The sequence below is a fragment of the Macaca thibetana genome, chromosome 8 (assembly GCF_024542745.1).
Source record: "Macaca thibetana thibetana isolate TM-01 chromosome 8, ASM2454274v1, whole genome shotgun sequence".
NCBI classification, from domain to species: Eukaryota; Metazoa; Chordata; class Mammalia; order Primates; family Cercopithecidae; genus Macaca; species Macaca thibetana.
This window is the reverse complement of record NC_065585.1, coordinates 85,749,757-85,766,888: the sequence shown is the minus strand read 5'-3', so window position 1 is coordinate 85,766,888 and position 17,132 is coordinate 85,749,757. Positions and strand designations below refer to the sequence as shown.

At 38.3% G+C, this 17,132-nt stretch overlaps 1 protein-coding gene across 1 annotated transcript in view; it reads right to left on the bottom strand.

Moving 5' to 3' along the window:
- The window catches only part of TOX (thymocyte selection associated high mobility group box), a 313,432-nt gene that overhangs the window by 107,064 nt on the left and 189,236 nt on the right, over positions 1-17,132 (bottom strand). The window lies entirely within an intron of this gene.

Here is a 17,132-nt window from a genome sequence, read left to right as displayed (position 1 = left end):
CATGCTGAATCAGAATATGCATTTTAAAAAGATCACTTGGTGATGTGTATGGACACTAAAATCTGAAAAGCAACCATTTAAAAAAAAAAAAAGGTGGATTCTGTACCAGTGACCTAGGCCTAACCTCCCAGGCCTGATTTCAGACTTGCCAAATCAGCATCTACATTTTTAATAAGATTCCAGTGATTTACAAAAATTTAATGTCTGAGAAGCACTGAATATGTCTCTTAAATCTCTCTCTCTCTCTCTCTCTTTTTTTTTTTTTTTTTTTTGAGAGTAAGTCTCACTTTGTCACCCAGGCTGGAGTACAGTGGTATGATCTTGGCTTACTGCGACCTCCTCCTCCTGGGTTCAAGGGATTCTCCTGCCTCAGCCTCCTGAGTAGCTAGGATTACAGGCACCCATCACTACACCCGGCTAATTTTTGTATTTTTGGTAGAGAACGGGTTTGATCATGTTGGCCAGGACGGTCTCGAACTCCTGACCTCAGGTAATCTGCCTGCCTTGGCCTCCCAAAGTGCTGTGATTACAGGTGTGAGCCACTGCGCCCGGCCTTAACTTTCTTTTGAATCTTGAGTTTCCAAAATGCCCATCAGGGAGCAGACCATATTTCTACCACGTAATATAGTAAAGGAGGTGGGGAGAATTGACCCCAGCCACAGAGACCAATTTGGCATCATCTTAAATGGCCCTAATTGTGCCATGCATTTGGTGCAGTAATATACAAATTTGAATCAGGAGCTTTTGGAGTTATTGTAAGAGTCTAGGAATCCATATGCAAACCATAAAAATGTATAGTTGTACTTGACAAATGTTTTCAAGTCTACACAAATATTATTGAGATTCATACAATGCAAATAGATTTAACATCATTACCAACTACTTTGGATTTTCTACATTTTTTTTAAACCAATGAATCTTGAAAGTTCAACCACTGTCAGGTTGGAAAAATGTGACAGATTTTTGAAATTAGAATTTAAAAACTTTGGGAACTACTGGAGTTCAAAAGTTTAAGGGCAACCTGTCAAAGAGTGGGTAGATGGTTAATGGACCCTGTGTGAACAGAAATAACATGAAGTTTCAATGTTCAACTGGCCACGTATGCAATGGATATATTCTCATGTCTAGCAGGTGGCTCATATTTTGTTGGAGCATGTTGTGACAATATGAATTATATTACTTGAGAATTTTTTCTTTCTCTGGAATACAGTTTTGAAAGTCTAAAGTAAGTGAATTAAAAAGTATGATTTGATTTATCAAAATGTTTTTATCAAGCACCTTTTAAAGAGCCTGTTTCCTTAGTGGCATAGCCTTGTAAACTCTCTCCAAGGCACAAAGAAATAGGCGCAAAGAAATAAGTCATAGTAGACTTATTTGTATTCCTCTGTTTCATTGGTCTGAGTCCCCTATCCTGGCTCTTAGCTCTAGTATGGAGCTATCACTGGTGTTTATCAAGGAGATTCAAAGAATAGTTGCAAAGGAGCATGGTCAAATGAGGCTAGAGATCTGAGCATCAACAGAACATGCACCTTGGATAACCAAAGATACTTCCTTTCCTAAAGTTATTCCTATATTTAAATTAGGCATTTAATTTAAATATAGGATTTAAATTATTGCTTGGTAAAATATTTCTTAGTTCTCTCTTTTTTCTTCCTTTGGAGAAGCTCTCCTTCCTATAGTGTACTTTGTAGTCTTTTCCCTTTTCACTGTCAAATTACACAATCCCTCGGATGTCTTTCAAATTCCCTTGGGAGTTTATTTCATGGTTTAATACAGGATGACTCATTTTAAGCAGTTCTCTTTGAAAGTGTTGAACAGGAGCTGTTCAAATGAGTCACTCTCCGTTTGGGATGAGAGTAGTTATTTAATTTAATATCTTAGACCTGGAGAGATCGTTAGAAATGTCTAGATACTTCAATGGCATTACTTGAAGCAGAATGAAAATATCTACATATAATTGGAAACACCTAGTTTTACCCCAAACTTTATTCCAATTCCATACTATTTTTCTCCTATTGTTTATATGTATATGTGTATATATATGCATATACTATATATCTAATATATATATATTTCTCACGAATACTATTTTTAATAATGTAGGGAGTAAATTCAGAAAATGCACAATTTCATAAAGCATTCTCTCATACATAGGTAAGCCTTCATTGATAGTTAGCTGTTGTTCAGAATAGATTAAATGCTGACATGGCTGAACTGAAGTTGATCATTCTGAACTGCAGTGGAAGATGATCAGGTCATCTCTGAGCAGAAAAAATATATATAATACTCAAGCCAAACACTTTTCTTTTTCTTTCTTCTTTTTTTTTTTTTTAACAGAGTTTCACTCTTGTTGCCCAGGCTGGAGTGCAATGGTGCGATCCTGGCTCACTGTAACCTCTGCTTCCTGGGTTCAAGTGATTCTCTGCCTCAGCCTTCTGAGTAGCTGGGATTACAGGCGTATGCTAATACGCCCAGCGAATTTTGTATTTTTAGTAGAGACGGGGTTTCTCCATTTTGGTCAGGCTGGTCTCAAACTCCTGACCTCAGGTGATCTGCCTGCCTCAGCCTCCCAAAGTGCTAGTATTACAGGCATGAGCCACCGCACCTGGCCCAAATACTTTTCAATGCAGCTCCCCCTGCTCCACCCCAGCCTTCAGCTAAAATGAAAATGGAGTTTTGGTGTTTCAGAGAGTATCACTGAAATGGACTTTGGTTTTATTGTAGTTTCTCTGGTTATAGAACTGTATCCTATTATCTCCACAAGTCCTATCATAATTTTCCTTAAATTTAGTGAATTCACATTTTGAAATCAAAGAAGTACAATTTACTTTCATTTACTCCTTTTATGGATTTAAATCAGGTTTTCAGATAGGATGTTTTGCCCTCTGACTGGCAAAATAAGGAAATACGCTAAGGTAACTGAAGACCAAATTCAATTCATTTTACTAGCCATGATTAGGTTTTATCCTAAACTAAGCTTAGTTCAAACTCTGAGCATGATTCTTTGTCTAGGTTTATTATGGCAATGGTTGCATTTTTCTCTTTCTATTTTTCAAAGGGCAGGCTGACTAAATTTTCTTTTTTCCTTCTGGGGAAAAAGAGCAGATATTTGTTTCACATTAAGTTACTTTAGAAAAGCAGCTCTCAAACCTAAGTATGTGACAGAATCAACTGGGGGTCCCAACAACCAGAATTTCTGATTGAAAAGGTCTGGGATAGGACCTAAGAATTTATCTTTTTAACAAGTCTCCACATGACACTGATGTTGCCCCTCTGTGGGCTGCGCTTTGAGAGAGCCCACAGCTCAGGAGTGAACTCACCTTTCTAGACCCAGTGGAGAACATGGCATGGGAATACACCACTTCTCTCTGACTACATTGCCAAGATCTTATCTGTAACAAACAAACACACGCTCTCCTATCTCTTCATGAGCAAGATGACAATGCTAACCTTCTGGCCTTCCCAACATACTTGAGTCATGCTTTAATCTTACAGCAGAGTGTTCTGTCGGTATATCTACAGTGTAACTTAGGAGAGGAATGACAAGTTGTACAACTCTGATCATGTCTCCTTTGACTGATGACAAATTCTCCATTGTTCTTACTAACAAATGAAGTTAAATGTTTTGGCTTCACATTCAAGGTTCTCTATGAACTGGCCCCAATCGAATGTTTATTCTTTCATTCATATCCATTGAATCAATGTTTGGTGAGATTTGGGTCTCTACTCCCCCCTTATATACAACTTCTCCCCTTCACCCATTTTATGATGTAATGAAGCTGAATTATTTGGTGGCTCATGCCTGTAGTCCCAGCTCCTTGGGAGGCTGAAGCGGGAGGATCACTTGAGGCTGGGAGTTCGGGGCTGCAGTGAGCTATGACTGCACCATTGCACTCCAGCCTGGGTGACAGAGAAAGACACAATCTCTAAACAAATAAATGAAAATAAAATAAAATTGAAATTTTTATCTTTGTTTTCCTTTCCTTTTGGTGTGCTGATTTTACTGCAATTTTCTGTAAATGTGGGAAGTGATACCACTTCAAATCTTAGGACTACAAGATGGTGTTCATACAGCGCCTAGCCTGCTGCCTGGCAGATTGTGCTCTTGATGAATGCTTGTTTTCCATTTTCTCTTTTCCTTTTCTTCATTCTCTTGGTGCTTCACCTGTGGGGTCGTGGTAAAGTCACCTTCTAACAATCGCTTTAGTTTGATTTATTTATGTTTCACTTCCTTAGCATCTGTTTCATAAAATTGCTTTCTTTCTTTTTCTTTTTTTTTTTTTTTACAGGAGTAGCATTATGCCTTGAAGCTAGTAGATGCTTAATAAAAATGCCATGTTACTCTTTTATTACCAATACTTGGAAGTATAAGAATGTTTTATAAAGCTCTATGTAAAAGTCTAAAAAAATCTCTATTGCTGGATTTTTAGATGCTTGAAAAAAAGAACAATTTGGATTTATTTACATTAAAATTAAAAAACCACTGAATTTTGCTCAAAGTTAGCTTTCACTTAGCCACTTTTCAAGAAAAATATAAATCACGTCCTGGTTATTGGAGTGACAAGAAATGGAGAGCACGAGCTGAAAGTGTGCTCAATGGAGTGGAGAGAATTGCAGTGGCAGGAGGTCCACCTGGCATCATTTGGCAGTTGACTAAATCATGGAAACTGGCGTAAGTGGCGTTTGTCAAAATGGTTACCCAAGGAAAACGGTGAAGGTCACAGTTCTAAGCACTGTGCTGTCAATATCAATGCCTCCTTTATCCAGAAGCAATGAAGTATGATGGGAAGAACCCAAAGAGAGTCAGAAGAGGTTGGTTTAGTCCTGCTGCTGGTAGCTGTATAAACTTAGGCAATTCTGAACATCTCTGAGATTTGACTTTATTGAGCTGTATAATGAAGGGTTTTGTCTAGTGAGCCATGTAATTTTCAGCTCAAATTTCTGATGCTCTGATTGTTCCTGCAAGACTAACTCTGCAAATAGGTAGACTCCCTATTTGCTTTTGCAGTGTGCTTTTAAGAGAAGGCCTGAACAAATCTCTAATCACTGCCCATTCCACATTGACCAAAATTGTCTGTCTAGAGCAGTTGTTCTCATTCAGGGGTATTTTTGCCTTCCAGAAGATATTTGTCAATGTCTGAACATTTTATGACTGTCACAGCTAGGAGGTGGGGGACAGACATACTGGCATCCTCTAATGGGGAGAGGCCAGAACTGCTGCTAACATCCTACAGGGCAAAAAAACAGTATCCCTCTCCCCCACAAAAACTTGTTCAACCCAAAATGTCAATAATGCCAAAATTAAGAATCTCTGATCTAGACAGTAAGCTAAGTAATAACTACTCTGTGAGAAGTTACTTCTTTAGCACCTATCATAGTTCTGGGAACAGTGGTAGAGCTCAATATACGCTTGTTAGAACTAAGAAAAAAATTATATATAAAGTATCTGATATTCCCAGTTTATTAATTATTCCCTTGAGATAAGATTGTGTAGATTCCTCTAAATATGCATTTATGACTCAAGGATAGGTGACTGATCATATTAAGTATCCAGTCATTTTTTAGGGCTTATCTTGCCTTATGTGGAGACACGGAATTAAGACAGAGAAACACAGAGAACCAGGAGGTACTGTTCATCAGAGGGCTGCGTCACGAAGAATGTCAAAAGGAAAATTCAGCCTGGAAGCTGAAGCTCTTGAACCATCTCTTGAAGAAGTGCAAGCTATATTTCATTCATTCAAACTTGTTTCTGTTTTAAGCAAAGTAAAATGGCTGTTTTTGAAACTTGATTACTGATCTATTGACATTAAGAATGTAGTAAGAACCAAGTTACATAAAAATCCATAAACAAGTTCAAATAAATATCCAGTTCATATTCCAACCTAGATAGGAACAAGTAGGATCCAAATGTCAAAAACAGTTCTTTAAGAAATAGATCTGTATGACAATTTGCCAAAACACACACGGTTAACTATGGAATGTTATACCCCACCAAAAATATTAGAATACATTTGGTATTAGGGCCCAGATAAGTTAAGTGAATTACCAGGATCTTTCAGCTACACTTTCAGTATTTCTAATAACCCCAAAATGAACGTTAATTTCACTACACAGTAAGCATTCTTTCCCTAACTAGATTCCTAGAGGCAGAAATATGAAAGAAAAAGAAAAAAATCTCAAACTCTTCTCTGCCTTTCCCTACAAATTTTGTAAATACTTATGCAAACTATCTGCCAATCAACCAGATCTTACTAAAACCCGCCAACCTGAAATTTTTATAATTGTTTTTTGTTACTAAAGTACTTCCTAAACACCTGTTGAACTCAAAATCTCTGAAAGAGGTTGTTTTTAGTTTTCAAAGTCATTTTCACTAGATATATTTTTATCTTAAGGTTTATACTTCAAAAGCCTAAGTACAATCAACCAGATAATTTTTATTATGATGATGTTCTTTCTATTACCTACAGACTCCTAGATTTGATCATTTTAAGGACTATGATCAGGTACCCTTGGGTGGGAAGAAGAACTGTCTTGGTCCCTCATTTTCCCTCTTTGTTGGATCATAGAATGCTGTGCCCTGACACCAGCTAAGGCATTTGAGCTGAGAATAATAGCTGTTCTTAGTTTGGGATCTTCCTAAATGAAGGTGCTATATAAATATAAATAAACAATAGATTACTTCATATGGCTCATAAGCCGGTATCCCTGTTGCCTCAATCGTATCTGTATACTTTCTTGGAATTGTCCTAACTGTGTGCTTTACTAATTTTACAGCTCCAGGATTGAAGTTTAGGAGGAAGGGACAGGAGAAGAAGGCAAAGATAAGATATAGTATGTATTTTAATCATAAGTTAGAATATTTTCACAGTAAGAGTGTGCGTGTATATATTGAAATGTGCATGTGTGTGTATACACACATACACATATCTAACACCTCCACCTGCTTCTATGGAATCCCCGCTACATTAAAATATGAAGTGTGACCTTTCCTACAGCCTTTAACTTTTAAATGACTTTAAAATTTATTATAGACAGATAGGTTTTACACACACACACACACACAATGTGTGTGTTTGCATATATATATATATATATATATATCACCAAATATATATGTGTTATTCAACAATACTAAGGGCATGCCTTGTTCTCTCTTCTAGACTAGAACCCAGCAGGATTAGGCAGCCAAGACCACCAACTCTCAGGGTGCCTCCAGTCTAGTAGTGGGAGGCGGCCAACAAACTATTAAATAAACTAGATGATTTCAGGAAGTAACAATGCTCCAAGTAGCTGATATTTATTCACTTATTCCTCATTACATGCACTTTCCAGTGACAACTCATTTCATAAAACAGGGTGATGTAATGAGGGGTGAGCGGCAGAGCAGGGACAAGGTGCCACTTACGGCCAGGGTTTCCGAGCAGTGACATTTGAGCTGAGACCTGAATGTGAAGATTAGGGGCAAGCGTGTTCCCAACAGAGGGATGGCTAAGCGCAAAGGTCATCCGGTGGGAGGTGGGAGACAGAAAACCAGTGTGACTAGCTCGGTGAGGGGCAGAATAGCGTGAACTGAGGTCAGGGATCTTGGCAGAGCCTGAATATCATATGAAGAAACACGGAATTTTTTTTTCTCCTTTTATCCTAGGTACAATGGGGAGTCACTGAAGGGCGGCCAATCTAATGAATGTATGCTAAACAGCTCACACTGACTCTTGTGTGGAGAATGTATCATGGAGGAACACTAGTCAGGAGGGGAGGCCAGGTAGGATCACTGCTATAATCCACAAAGAAGATGGTGCTTTGGACCATGGTGGCAGTCGTGAAGAAGGAAGCCATGAGAGCAGATTTCAAAATGTATTTTCGAGGCATTTCTGTGGAGACTTGCTCAGTTTGGTCAAGAAAATAACTGGATGTCTGGAGTGACAGAAGTAAGATGAACCGAGGACGAATCCCGGCTTTTTGGGCCACGCATCTGGGATGGACAATGGTTCGTTTCACATTATACTCACTCAGTGAAACTTCCTCACTCCAAAAACATCTTCTTCCCCACTTCTCCCTGTCATTCATTAATCAAACCTTTTTTCATTTTTAAGATCCTGTTCAAACACTACCTCCATTAATTGGGTAGTTTTTCCTGATTCCTTATGTTATTTTATAACTTATAGTGAGTGTGATGCTTTAAACTGTTGCATGATTTTCTGAATACATACCTCATTTGTCTTACTAGACACTGGAGGGCAGGAATTATTTCCATATTAATTTTTGTTCTCCTACCATCACCAAGCATAATGTCTCACACAGCTTACCAGGACTGGGTTCCGGGTCCCTCGGGACAGTTCCAGTTGTAGGCCTAATTATTACTAGTTACCTGCTTGGTTCTCACAGCTGTGTTGGTTGGAATGCTACACCACTACATATAGCAGACACCCAAAGGCCTAGCTATTCTAAGTTCCGTGTGCATGAATGCATATGAATGCAACACAAAGAGAAGAACTGGGGTTCAGTCTGGGAATCCACTTTCAAATCAATTTTGGAAATTTTATATTCCATGAAGCTCTAAGGTAAGAATCTTCTGATAAAGAATCTTCTGATAAAGAACCCAGTCAAAAAGTGAAGGCTCCTAGTACTACAGTAATTCAGCTCTGTTTACAAATAGAAAAATGATATGCAGAATAATGAGTTGCAGATATTCAAAGACTTTCATCCATCCAACATCTTGCTATTTTAGGTAAAAACGCATTTTTAGTATTCAGGTACACACCTTAATTTTCCAACGACATGTGAAGGTGCAGAAGACGTAAGAAGGAGAGATTTTCAAATTGTACCGTATATACAGAGTTGTTCTCGCCATCCCCTCTCTCCATACATACTAAGCAGAAGTAGGGAGGGAAATCCCTGGACACCATCTGCGGGATATTGTCACAAAGACTCACTCAAAGATTCTCAAAGCCAAGAACCCATAACCAGGTCTATTCCTTGTCAAAACATTTGTTTGCTCTCTCGTGGACATAACCCTAATCACTTTCTCATCTCAGGCATGTTATGCCTGAATGGCATCTTCTTCATAACTTAGACAAGAGCCCTTCGGGCATGATTCTTCCTTCCTTCCTCCCTGTGGAGGGCAGCCCTGTGTTCATGGAGGTGCTTATCCAATAAACCGTAATAGGGGAAAATCTACTATTTTATGCATCATAAAGTTGTCATCAAGGTGCCTGAGGAAACTCTTGTGATCCACGATTCAGAGTTATGTGCATTTGTCTCCCGGTAGGTGTTTGATATTTTCTCATTAGTAATGTATTTTTCTCAACATTTTGATAGATTGCCCAGGGAGATTTATTCCTATTTTCCTCTTTCTCTGGCCTCTTCAGGAATATGTGTATTATAGTCATTTCTTTTTGGCTTACTTGGCCTGTGTTTTTTGGAATAGTTTCACATTTTTCATTTTATTTTTTTCACATGATCGTTAGAGAACAATGAGAGAGAACGTGGGGTGGAGTTTGACTCATCCTCCTCCTCACTGCAGCGTTCCCTACTTTCCAGAAGCAGCCCCAGATGGCACATGGAGATGCACCTCGTGCACAGCCACAGCCCTGACCCTCGGCCCGCCTGCACCTCTCACCATTCACGCCGCAGCTTCAATGGCAAGTTAAAGGAGAACTTATGGGTTTAACCCAAACCCTACACTTAGTAATCCTGTTTTTTAACCCACAGAAAATTTGAATTCTTTAATTTAAAAAGGCCAAAATGTTAACTGAATGTGGATAAAAAGCATTACTTTGCAAATCAAGTCAGTTACAGTATAAAAATTGCATTGCTTTTATGAAACCTCACATGAGAATAAATAAATTACAATAGTACATTCAAGAGAATTAAGCATTCATCGCACAGTTAGCTCTTCTCCAGTGGCCCAAGATGCCAAAAGGAAAGAAGGCCACAGGGAAGGACAGGGCCCCGTCCCCTGCTGTTGTGATAAAGCAGGAGGCCGAGGACATGGAAAATCTATTTATAACCTACTATTCACAGGCATCTATGACAACTGCCTTACTTGGACTATCTCATTTAATCCACACTACAAGAGGAAGAAAGTATAACAACCTTTCTCCATTTCACATATGGGGCGGCAGCTAAAGTACCCTGTGCCTACTCCTGCACCCAGGACGAGCCCATCTTTCTAATCACTGCATGGTAATTGGAACAATGGACACGATGATGTTAGATTTGGGATTCTCTGCCCTCAGGCATACCTGATTTCAATATTCTTCCCATTATACCAATAAAATACCCCTGGTTTTTAACACATCTGCATTTTTATTCCATATTTTAATGTATACTGTGCTCTGAGAAACAGCCCTTTGTCATACCATTTTTAAGGGACTATGTTTCCATAGCTTTATGTGACCTGAGGCCGTGCTGTTACTTTGCCATGCATTGACTATTCTGAATGTGTGCCCCTTCCCCTTTGCAGTGGAGACCAGCCGTGTATGCATTAAGAGGGTCTTGGTACACTAGGCTACCCTGGTAAATCCATCCCAGAGTAAACTCTGTTCTGGAGACTTTATGCAGTCTGTAGAGCCTGGGCTGAGCTGGATTGTGAATTACCATGAAAACCTCACAAAGTGCTTACATGCTTGGATCCTGTAGCTCTTCTTCTGAGATATCGAAGCATGACTTTTGAACAGCACAGAGAATGGCTTCCCAGTGAGTTTTTGGCCTCATGATGGGATCTCCACAACCCTATCCCCAGAGGCTAGGACATTCCCCAGGCTGGGTGAGAGGAAGAAGGCTAGTTTCTCGATGGCCTCATGATCCTCTGTGGACCAGCCTTCTGATCCTCACTCTGGGGTTTGTCAAGAAGGCCCTGAGCCCATGGGGGGACATGAGTATGCTGCTCCTTCAGGACTTGGCCTATCAAGATGCTTTGTGATCCCAGCCATGTCAATTTATCATTCTTGAACAGGAATGAAGAAAACTTGGCTGAGTTTATTTACAATTCAATGTTTATTTCTTTGGCTCTGATGAAGGCACTGCATATAGAATATGCAGTTTTGAGAGGGGACAAACTGATATAAACACATTAGAAAACGTAGCAGGAATTTAATAAAGAGAGGTAAACATTTCTAGCTAATTTTAGATCTATTATTTTTGACAAACTGCCTAGAAATTTTTCTCCTTTTAGTTATAAAATGATTTAATATCTCCATACATTTATAAACTAAATTTTTTAATACTGTTGATGGAGAGAAAAGAATACCTTGAGGTTGGCCAATAATGGCAATGTGGTAAATGGCAGAGACCCCAACTCCTGGTCTTAAGTTAGTGCTGCAGAACCCTCGTCTGTTGTGTAGCCTATTGCTACCTGAGGAGCTAACACTGTCTTCCTTGAAGAAGATTGGTATAATTTAAATTACTGGGTTTTTGACAAAGGGCTGACATTTTTCATTAGTTGGAAAGCTAATGTCTTCAACAAGTGACTTGAGAATGGACCTACACCTTAGGTACGGATAATCCTGTATCCAGCTTAATCTCCACAACCATATAGTGATATAAAATGATTGTTGTCACACCTTTTTTTTTTTCTTTTATAGCTAAGGAAACTGAGGCTCAGAGAAATCAAGTGATTTGTCAAAGTCACCCAGCCAGAATTTCAAGCCCATCCTTCTTTCATTGAAATATAGGATCTCTCTTTTTCTCTACTCATTCTCTCTTATTATTTGAGCAATGTAAAAATAATGTGAGTTTATTCTGATTTTTTAAAGAAGAGGGCAGAACTGTGAATGGTGTCTGGGTTTACACTGTCAGCTTGAGTCATCATGGTGCTGAGTTCATCAGGAGAGAGACTGAGAGAGAGAGAGAGGACAAAAGGCTCAATTGAGGTTTCCAATGCAAATTTACCAAGCCCCTACCAAGTGTAAAGCAGGGCTCCCAGCCTCACCAGAAATGTAGAGGAGATCTGCGCCCCAGCCTGTCTAGTTCACCACTGTCCATCCCTGTGCTCTGCCTCTTTGTCCCATGGTCTTTCTGGGCAAGATGAGAATCACACTACCCACCTCCTGGTGTGATCATGGGGATGAAGAAGAAAACTGTGTAAATACTTAGCCCAGGACTTGGCAAGAGTCAGAGCCCAATAAATGTCAGCATATTGGTTGTTAGAACATCCCACGGAACACAGATACCAGTAATGAGAAGAGGAATGACAGATAGTATAAGAAAAACCCAGATCACAAGCTATGGGGGTTCTGAGGAGGTGAATAACACAGTAGTTGACATGAAGCTCACTGTGTGCCCAATACTGCTCGGAGGGCTTCAGATGCACAGACCGGATCAAGCCTCACCACCAGCAGGAAAACTGAGACGCAGACAGGTGGAATCACTTCCCCATGGTCACAAGTGGATAGTGAGGGGCCTGCCAGGGTTCAAGTGCAGGCGGCCTCACCCAGACCCACAGGTGTACCCACCACTCATATGGCTTCTTAAGACCCCAATGCCATCAGTAGGTTTCTGTGGGTGACTACAGCACTCCCCGGACAAGTTAAGAAGTGTTCCATATTTGAGAATTTAATCTTTCATGGTCTCACACTTTTGCCCCAAGTTTCATATGTGTAACCCAAGTGAATGATCAGTTCCTGGGTTCTATCATTCACTATACATACCACCTGCAGATCTGAAGGCAGAGCATCTGCTATTAGCAGGGAAATACAGGCCACCCTTTTGTGCTATGGAAATCAGGAAGAGGCTGCTTTGGAGAAAGAGAAAACAACCACATGCAAGAAAAAATCCATGTGACAGTAGCTATTAACTAGAGGTCCCACTCTGCATCTGTCCAGTGGGAAAATGGCCGCTGATATTTTCAGCCATGGCTTCACCTTGGTGCAGCTACCTTTTAATACTAAAGACAATGGGATCAGAGTCCCAGAAACCAAACCTAATCAACACATGAATGCGTAGAGAGACAGAAAGAAAGATACATACATACATACATACTTTTATTCTATGTAAATAATAGTTATGTGATCATAGCCTATTTTCCTTTTCCTATTAACTTTTCAAGCACTATATATATACACACACACATATATATATACTATATAGTACATATACTGTACATATGTATATGTGCGTATATACAGTATATATACAATACATATATACTATATACACAGTATATATACAATACATATATACTATATATACAGTATATATACATATATACATATACATATATATATACACACACACACATCACAATAGAAAAAATACTTCAAGATGCTAATAATTTTCTTTGTCTCTTGATAGCCTTAATAATAGTGTTTTCATCAATAAACTTTATGAATCCACTATCTTGAGAACTGCAGAGAGAGTTATCTTTCATCTATAGCTTTCACAAGTTTCATATTGTATGAATTATGATCCTATCTCCATTTGGTAAACCATTAGTTACATCTACTGGTTAATACAGAATGTGATTACATATACAATAGATATAAAGATGTAAAGTATTTAATAGCGTCATATGTTTTCAGGGTCGGATCATATTTTTATTAAAGATTATCAAGATCATGATTAAAGAAAACAAAACTCCCTAAAGGTTGAAAAATAACGCTTTTCAAATGTAACACATTTTGAGAGGGTTTCTTGCCTATCAAAAATAAAAATGTTACCCTGAATTACAAAAAGAAGTTTAATCCTCTCTCTGTCGAAGAGTACTTCTATTTCTCTGGGGACTCTGTACAGTCCATTAAATTCAGAGAATTTAACTATCAATTTTGTGATTATATATTTATCAAAATGTTAAATATATTTATTAGGTGTAAGAAAAAAAGACATGTTCTCTGGATGACTTTGGTATTTGTGATATTTTAAATTATTTAAAAAAGGAAAGTAAAATCTAGTATTTTAATGACTGTAAGAAATGGTCAAAAACCCTCCAAGACTTCATATCTTTTCTCCTATGCAGTGTGCATTGCTGCTGGTAGAAGGAAGTATATAAATGGCCAATATTAAAAGACAAATAATATTATGTTTCTGTAGGTAATGCTTGTCCACGTAAGAGATCTTGAAACTTTCAAACTAGAAAAAAACTAAAATGGAAAAAATATCTAAAACCAAAACCTGCTCTTAAAGCAATCCCATATGCTCTAGATAATAATAGTTAATGAATAATGAAGAAAGTGGTGTCTTGAAATGAGACTGGCTCATTGTTCTCCTGAAAAACATTTTAGATGCATTCTCCCATGATTTCATGACAAAATGAGTTTATAATGCAACATTTCAATGTCAATAATCTACTTACATAAAGCAAGCAAAAAGCAAGTCAAAGATGTGGCAAGCTGAGATATAATCAGTAATTAAAAAAATAACACGAGTCATATGGGCAAATGTTTAATAGACATTAATTTTTCACACTACTACTACTTCTGCCCCAAGACTTTGGAAGAGTAGGCACAAATATATTCCTTTAGAAGTCTTGTAATTTTACTGATAGTTTTTCTCTATAAAAACAGCTATACTCAGAAAGTAAATGGATTCATCTAAAAGGAGGATCAACTACATATTGTAATTAATTGTCAAATATATCAATTTAGTAGTGGAATAGGTTAGAAATGATCAGTGGTAAGTTGATTAAATATTAAGACTGTAAAGTTAAATCTATGTTTAGGGCTCAAATTCATTTAGGTATATTGAAAGCATTATAGCATTTTAGACCCCATGATAAATGACATTATACTATTCTATAAAACTGGAATACTTGTATCATTTTAGAAGACTAAACAACTGCTTAGAAGTGTCAGCCCAAAAAGCAATGATAATCTTGTACCTGTCAGGGGAAAATATTATGGCTGGAGATAACTTTAAGTGGGAACAAATAGATTCATTCGATCAGAAATAGTTATTGATCTCCTACTATGGGTTGTACACTTACATAGAGCACTGTTATCCGTAATTTCTGCATGGAGGTCTAGGCAATGAAACCAAGTAAGCTCTCAGGGTTTCTAGGTCCTCTTTCCTGTAATGAGCTTATGAGGTAGAGAGAGAACCAGAAAAATGGTTTTCTCCGTGGGGAGTGGAGTTAATGCTGAGTGTTAATGCTAAATGGTGAAGGAAGGAAAGAGAAAGCAATCCTTGACACATGAAGCACCAGCATGATTATTCAAGGTAGGAGAGTGAGGACAGAAAACTTGCTGGACCTGAAATGAGGAGCATAGAGCTCAGTTCCAGAAGCACTGGAGGAAGGAAGAAGCCCCATCCACAACCCCACACATGCCTGGACAGATCCTCCAGGTATGTAACTGCTATCCAGAACAGGGCTGTTTTCATTTATTGTTTATTCCTTCTTTCCAGTCCTATGTCTTCTTTATCCAGGTTCTGTGCTGCTTTCCCCAAACTGCCCCCTCCACACGTTAGGAAACATTCTACTAACAATTTTGAAGTTATAACTAATTACTGAAAGCTCATGGCTAGGATCTGGAAATTCTTACTTATGGATGTACTTAGAACCCTTTTGTCCAAAGACAATTATTCACATATAAGCTACACTAAATTTTTTTATTCATCTGTTTGCTAAATAACGGATACCTAGGCAGAAAAAAAAAAGACGCCTTGAAGAGCAACACCACAATGGCCTTTTCAGATGTTTGCCTTTAGCACATGAAATGAGCTGCACAAATACAAGATGGGAAACTGCTGGCTAGAAACCAACACAGCAAGAGTCACACAGTGTAGGAGGGATCAAGGAATCAGCAATTAAACATATCAGCAATCAATGATGCTATTAAGGACCCTATCATAAAACATCCATGTAGAGGCAGAGAATAATTTGAAAAAATCAGAAATTAATCTGCAATCTCAGGTTCTAGAGCTCTGCCATCCATTGTGGTCAACATTCCTTAAGATTACAAACGTCAAGGCCGGGCGCGGTGGCTCAAGCCTGTAATCCCAGCACTTTGGGAGGCCGAGACAGGTGGATCACGAGGTCAGGAGATCGAGACCATCCTGGCTAACACGGTGAAACCCCGTCTCTACTAAAAAATACAAAACACTAGCGGGGCGAGGTTGCGGGCACCTGTAGTCCCAGCTACATGAGAGGCTGAGGCAGGAGAATTGCGTAAACCCGGGAGGCAGAAATTGCAATGAGCTGAGATCCGGCCACTGCACTCCAGCCCGGGCGACAGAGCAAGACTCCGTCTCAAAAAAAAAAAAAAAAAAAGATTACAAACGTAAAAAAAAAAAAAAAAAAAAAAAAAAGAGCGAATTTGATTTAAAAATTGAAAAATAATGACCTTTGAGGAAAGGTTAAAGGAATTGGAGTTATTTGGGCCAGGTAAAACACAACTGCAGGATTGACTTAATAAATGTCAAATATTTGAAATCAAGTGTTCTCCAAGCATTCAGATGGCTGAGGCAGACAAAATAGCCTAAAATTGCCTATTTTGTAAGTAAGAGATTTTGGTTTAACTTTAATAAGGAAATTCCTGGAAGGAATCTAAATATCTTAATGCAATTTAACTTAATGTTACAAGGTTAATTAAACACAAACAGGCTACCAAGTAAAGTTATGTAATCTTGGCTCCTAGAAAACCACATATCTGAAATGGTTTAGGTTTACTCCTGCCTAGACTTAAGAGACTGGATTAAGTAGGTCCCAGAGTTTGCTTACAGCATATTATATAACTGATGTTATACCTTTTTTACTTCTTTCATGCATGGGTGAGGCACACCTTTGTATGAACTCTAGGGTTAAAGAAAAAGTACAAGAACTCCTATATACCAAGTGAATCTTGAGTCTGATTACTTGGCTTAGAAAAGAAAAAGTGTTATTTTTAAATTGGCTCCTTTCCTGAATACTGTTAAGAAGAACTCTAGTTTGGAATAATATTTTATTATAGCAATAAAAGATAGCCCCAAATCATTAACATACTGAGTCCATTGAACTATATTAATACCACATTCAAAGTAGTCTGTTTTGCACAAACAAAGGTCTTAAGTAGATTTTAACAACTAACTACAAACAACACCTATTTTTGGCCTTATTAAGCATTTGTCCAAAAAGAAAAAACACAACCAGCCCACATATTTACTGTATTTAGTCAAAACTAAGAACAAAAAAAACAGCCCATTTCTTCACAGTATTAAAG